Source organism: Myotis brandtii, unplaced genomic scaffold, assembly GCF_000412655.1.
Source record: "Myotis brandtii unplaced genomic scaffold, ASM41265v1 scaffold393, whole genome shotgun sequence".
Classification (NCBI taxonomy): Eukaryota; Metazoa; Chordata; class Mammalia; order Chiroptera; family Vespertilionidae; genus Myotis; species Myotis brandtii.
The window spans coordinates 1,105,143-1,111,655 of NW_005365070.1; the positions used below are offsets into that span (position 1 = coordinate 1,105,143).

General features: G+C 43.0%; 1 long non-coding RNA gene across 1 annotated transcript in view; it reads right to left on the reverse strand.

Annotated features, from left to right (window-relative positions):
- Positions 1-4,875, reverse strand: part of LOC106727235 — a 10,904-nt gene extending 6,029 nt beyond the window's left edge. The window contains exons 1-2 of the long non-coding RNA XR_001363402.1: positions 4,861-4,875; positions 981-984 (exon numbers count right to left, since the gene is read on the reverse strand). This is a non-coding gene — a long non-coding RNA (uncharacterized LOC106727235). The remainder of the gene's footprint in view (positions 1-980; positions 985-4,860) is intronic.
- Positions 4,876-6,513: the final 1,638 nt, after the last annotated feature.

Genomic DNA, 6,513 nt, shown 5'->3' on the forward strand with positions numbered 1-6,513 from the left:
GGCAAACCAGCCGGCCCCCACCTGTGCACCAGGCCTCTATCCTATATAGTAAAAGGGTAATATGCAAACTGACCCTAACAGCAGAAAGACTGGGAATGACTGGTCACTATGACACACACTGACCACCAGGGGGCAGACGCTCAATGCAGGAGCTGACCTCTGGTGGTCAGTGAGCTCCCACATGGAGGAGCTCTGCTCAGACACAAGCCAGGCTGATGGCTGCCAGTATAGTGGTGGTGGTGGGAGCCCCTCCTGCCTCCTCAGCAGCACTAAGGATGTCCGACTGCAGCTTAGGTCTGCTCCCCACTGGCAAGTGGACATCCCCTAAGGGCTGTCGGGCTGCCAGAGGGATGTCTGATTGCCATCTTAGGCCCAATCCCCTGGGGAGCAGGCCCCAGCCAGCAGATGGTCATCCCCTGAGGGGTCCCAGACGGTGAGAGGGCACAGGCCAGGCTGAGGGACCTCCCCCTCGCCAAGTGCACAAATTTTTGTGCACCGGGCCTCTAGTCTATATATAAAAGCCTAAGCAACCATTACAACCAGACTCCTGGGTGACTGGCCAGTAGCTATGATGACTGGGCAACTGGCCTACAGCCAAACTCCTGCAGCCAGCCAACCTCCTGTGGTTCCTTCCCCTGGCCGGCCGGCCCCTATTGGCCCCAATCAGCCCTGATTGCCGGCCAGGCTGAGAGACCCCACCCATGCATGAATTCATGTACTGGGCCTCTAGCATCATTATAATTATTCAGGATTTGCTTAAAGAAATAGACTGGAGAGAAATAAACTATTCATTTGACAAATACTGTGTACTAATATGCAAGATGCAGAGATAAGCATTTTACACCTCATTGGATCCTCACACTGACCTTATGTAATCTCTATTTTTCAGATATAGAAAATAAATATGTGATATTGTGATTTATGATAAGAACTAGAGACCTGTTGCACAAAGAGATTCGTGCAATAGGCCTTCCTTTAACCTGGCTGCTGGCACCGGTTTTCCTTCGGCACCCAGGACTCAGGCCTTCGCTCTGGCTGGGCTCCAGCCGGAGCTGGCCCCGGGGCCATGAGGCTTCGCCACCACTCCACTGGCCCCGATTTGCCGATTTGCTCCACCCCTTGGAGCCTATGTATGCAAATTAACCACCATCTTTGTTAGGTTAATTTGCATACTCTCCTGATTGGTTGGTTAGTGTAGTGAAGGTAGTATGGTCAAACATGCTTGTCTATTATTAGGCAAGATTATATAGTTGTTCTTTCTGTTTCTGGCATCAAGCTCCTAAAACCACTGGGATTAATTTCTGAAGTGATAAGAATGATAAAAGTATCTTTGTCATATTAATTAGGTGATTTTTTTTTACCTCCACCAATGGATGGGGCTTGTTGCCAGGAGAATCATCCATGTGATCAGAGGGTTGGAACTTTCAATCCAACTTTCCTCACCTCTGAGGAGGGGAGAGGGGCTGGAATTTGAATCATTTGCCAATGACCAATGATTTAATCAAGTGTGCCTCTGAAATAAAGCTTTCATAAATACCTGAAAAGACCAGGTTTGGAGAGCTTCTGGGCTGCTGAAAATGTGGAGATTTGTGAAGAGTGACACACTTAGGGAAGTCATGAAAGTTCTGCACCCCTACCCCATACCCTGCCCTATGCATTTCTTTCATTTGGCTGTTCCTGAATTACATTATTTTATAATATAATAAAAGCATAATATGCTAATTAGATCAGTTGTCCATCCGGACGACCTTCTGGATGAAGCCCTGCTGCGAGGGAAGCCAGGGTCCCAGAGGGAAGTCCAGGTCCCGGGTGCCAGAGGGAAGCTGGTGCCAGCAGCTGGGGAAAGGAAGGCCTACTCTTGCAAGAATTTCGTGCATCGGGCCTCTAGTTTTATAATAAACTGATAATTTAGTAAGTAAAATGTCTCTTGAGTTCTGTGGGCTGATCTAGCAAATTAATCAAATCCAAGGAGGGAATCATGGGAACCTCCTATATGTATCTGATCTTTCAGAAGCACAGGTGACAACCTGGGCTCGTGATTTGTATTTGAAGTGGAGGGTGGGAATTGCAGACTTGATGGACTAAGTCCTTAACCTGTGGGATCTAATGCTATCTCTGGATAGTGTCAGAATTGAGTTGAATTGTTGGTTACCCAGCTGGTGCTGGAGAATTGAATGGTGTGAGGGGAATCCCAACCCCCACAAACACACTTTGGAAATTGGGATCAGAACACATTTAGAAGGTGAGAAAGGTTAATTAACACAACTAATAAGCGTGAAGCTGGGCATCTAAACATGTTCAGTCTGACTTCAGAGCTTAGGCCCCTTTTTTATGTTCTTCTGCCAAATTATGACAGCAATTATACCAGGGTAATAGGATACTCCATGTCGTTTTTCTTTGCCTTCTTTTTCAAATTTTCCTCATTATCATTATATTTACTTTCATAATTTAACAAATTCCTTCATTAATTAAAACCAAAGTCAAGATTGCCAAGTAGAACTTCAAAACAGGAAAGAAAGCTTTTTAACAATTCTCAAAAGAAAAAAACAACAAAATCATCCTCAGAGAAAACTGACTTTAGTAGCTTTTAGGAAATAAGAAAAAGAGTACTAAAATAATTAAGAAAACTCGGGTTTTGGGCAAGTCCCTCACTCCTCTAAATCAGATGGCCTACAGGAATAGGACAGAAGATGAAGGGTTGAGTTTGTGCTTGCAGAAACTTTAGTCACTGGACCCATGGAGAGGGAGCAGTGCCAATAGTGCTCATCTCCATGGTAAAATTTAAAGGTCATCAATATAGCAGTTTGATTTCTAAGAACAAGCTTTAAAATGAGACAGATCTTGCACTGGCTGGTTTGCTAAGTGGTTAGAGTGTCGGTCCATGAACTGAAGGGTTGTGGGTTTGATTCCAGTCAAGGGCAAGTACCTCAGTTGCAGGTCGGGTGCGTGTGGGAGGTAACCAATCAATGTGTCTCTCTCACATTGATGTTTCTTTTTGTCTCTACCCTTCCTTTCCACTCACTAAAAATCAATGGAAAAAATATCCTAAGGTGAGGATTAAAAACAACAACAAAATCTGGGCACTTCTGGTGTGGCTCAGTGGTTGAATGTCGACCCATGAACCAGGAGGTTATGGTTCCATTCCTGCCAGGGCACATGCCTGGTTTGGGGACTCGATCCCCAGTAGGGCCTTGCAGGAGGCAGCAGATCGATGATTCTCTCTCATCATTGAGGTTTCTATCCTCGCCCTCTCCCTTTCTCTCTCTGAAATCAATAAAAATTTATTAACAAAAAAGAGAGAGAAATACTTCTACTTGAGGTTAGTGTGAACATGTAGAGGTAGAATATAAGAATAAAATTGACACCTTTTAGTTAGAGTGAGGAGGTGGTTGGAGGATTGCAAATTTTCTCTCCACCTATTTACATATTTTTTGAAAAATAAAAGAAGTCCTTATATCCATGGGAGAGGTGCATACTCAAAGTGTGAAATCCTGCAAGGGAGCATGAATAATAAATGGGGGAGCTTTTGTGCCTTTTCTCAGCTGAGGGTCATCAAACAACAGGCCATTAGTTATGTTTCTGGTTAAGGATGTGTACTTGGGAACCAGACTCTCTGAGATTCAACCTCTAACAGTTACAGGCTGGAGGACCTTGGACAAAACCTTTAATATATGTGCCCCATTTTCTTACCTTTGAAATGAGAATAATAACAATGCTTATTCAGCAAAGGAAACTATCAACAAAACAACAAGAAAGCCCACTGCATGGGAGAACATATTTGCAAATGTTATCACCGATAAGGGTTTAATCTCCAACATTTACAGGGAACTCATACAACTTAACAAAAGGAAGATAAACAACCCAATCAAAAAATGGGCAATGGACCTAAATAGATACCTTTCAAAAGAAGGCAGAAGAAAGCCCAAAAGACATATGAAAACATGTTCAAAGTCACAAATCATCCGAGAGATGCAAATCAAAACAACAATGCAGTACCATCTCACAGCTGTCGGAATGGCTATCATCAACAAATCAACAAACAACAAGTGCTGGCGAGGATGTGGAGAAAAAGGAACCCTCGTGCACTGCTGGTGGGAATGCAGACTGGTGCATCCACTGTGGAGAAGAGTATGTAGTTTCCTCAAAAAACTAATAAATGGAACTCCCATTTGACCCAGTCATCCCACTTCTAGGAATATATCCTAAGAAATCAGAAACACCAATCAGAAAGGATATATGCACCCCTATGTTCATAGCAGCACAATTCACCATAGCTAAGATTTGGAAACAGGCTAAGTGCCCATCAGCAGATGAGTGGATTAAAAAATGGTGGTACATCTACACAATGGAATACTACGTGGCGGTAAAAAAGAAGGAGTTCTTACCATTTGCAACAGCATGGATGGAACTGGAAAGCATTATGCTAAGCGAAATAAGCCAGTCAGAGAAAGGTAAATATCACATGATCTCACTCATTTATGGAATATAATGAACAACATAAACTGATGAACAAAAACAGATCCAGAGACAGAGAAGCATCAATCAGACCATCAAACCTCAGAGGGAAGGTAGGGGAGGGTGGCGGTAAGGGGGAGAGATCAACCAAAGGACTTATATGCAAGCATATAGGCCTAACCAATGGACACAGACACCAGGGGGGTGAGGGCATGAGTAGGGGGGATGGGGGGTAATGTGGGGATAAGGACACATATGTAATAACTTAATCAATAAAAAAATAATAGCGCCTATTTCATCATGTGGGTATTACATGAGTTAATAACATCTTAAGTGTCTAACATGGTGCCCAGAATTGTTACCAAGGCACACCAATGAGCAAAAAGCAATTTTGTTTAGTTTGACGAAAACATTTCACTCAACTGCTTTAAGAATGAAGATTTGAAGCCATAAATACTATTTTAAAGTGATTAAAAGTCTTTCTTTTATTTTATATTATGGACCTATTAGGGGTAGGCTATAAAAAGAGAGGGAGATAAAACACAGGGGATGAGATGAAATGACAAACTGAAAGGTACAGAATTGAGAGAAGAAAAGGGGACAGGCACAGGGCCAGAAGCAGAGTGGATCATACCAGTCCAAGGGGGGAACCAGAGGGAAAGGCAAGACAGGCAGCTGGGAGGAGAGGGAGACAGGCAAGGAGCTGCCGGATGGGCAGGTGGTGGGTGTATAGCTTACCATCACCTGCTATTTTCCTGAACTCTGGCCTTCAGAGGAAGTTGTCACCACTTTTTAAAATGCATCACTTTTTTGGCTCTTGGAAGCAGCTTTTCTGATTTTTTTAAACCTCAAAGTTTCTTTCTGAAGTAAAATTATTAATTTTTTTTCATGAAAGGATGAGGATTTTATACCTGCACACAAGAAATGACTTCGGGTTTAGACATGTGCTTTGGAAGGAGAAAAATTGGTCAGCAAATTAACCGTCTCCATCTGGAAGTCCTTTGGCCATGGGAGCTGTCAGAATGACTCAGATCTGTTCTTGGAGGCTGCCTCATACAAATGAGTTCAGAAAGTTACACTTAGAGCAGTACGGCCCGTTGGTTTTTCTGTCCCTGGGAAAAAAGGCAGAGGTAAGCTCCACAGGTCAGAGGTGCCTCCCCTCTGCCACTGAGCCTCAAGCCAGAACACTTCAAAACAACCGGTCACCCAGGGATATGAAGGAGTTGGATGTTTAGTGATTTATGCCTTCCACCTGTTTGAGGTTTGAATCTATGGTTTGGTAGGGCTATGGGTGTGGTGAGATTGAATGGGCTGGGGGTTAGGGAGTGCTAATCTCCCTAGGTTTGTTCTACTGGTCCAGAAGTAGCCAGAATTTTGGCTTTTCATGAATCTTCCCAAACATGCAACACTAGGGCTGATGATCTAGTTCAGGGCCCAACAAACTTTTCATGTAAAGGGCCAGCTAGTAAGTTTGCAGGCCATAGAGGCTCTTTCACAATTAATTAGATCCACTATTGTGGTACAGTAGTAGCCATGGATAATATGTAAATGAATGAGTATGACTGTATTCCAATAAAACTTTATTTGTGAACACTGAAATTTTAATTTTATATTGTTGTCATGTGTCACAAAATAATATTCTTTTTTATTTTTTCCAACCATTTAGAAAAGCAAAACCCATTCTTAGCTCACAAAACAGGTGTGCAAATACAGGTGGTTAGCCAGATATGACCCGTGAGCCATAGTTTGCTGATCCTTGGTCTACCTACAGTATTAAAAAAAACCCTGGGCTTAGAAAGGAGCTGAGGCACAGTAGAGAGTGATGTTCTGGAGATCCCACACCCCACTCCTTTGTGAGGAAACATTTTCTTTAGAACTATTTCACTGTAAAAAGAGGTGTTCCCCAACCTCTCACCAGATAACCTGAGTTCTTCATTGCATGACTGTCAGATAACTGAAGGGTTAACAAATTGCTAGGAAAGAAATATCACTGTTGCCTTCTAATTCCAATTCCTGCGGTTAATGAAATTAGAGAATGAATGAGGTAATTTCCAGCAA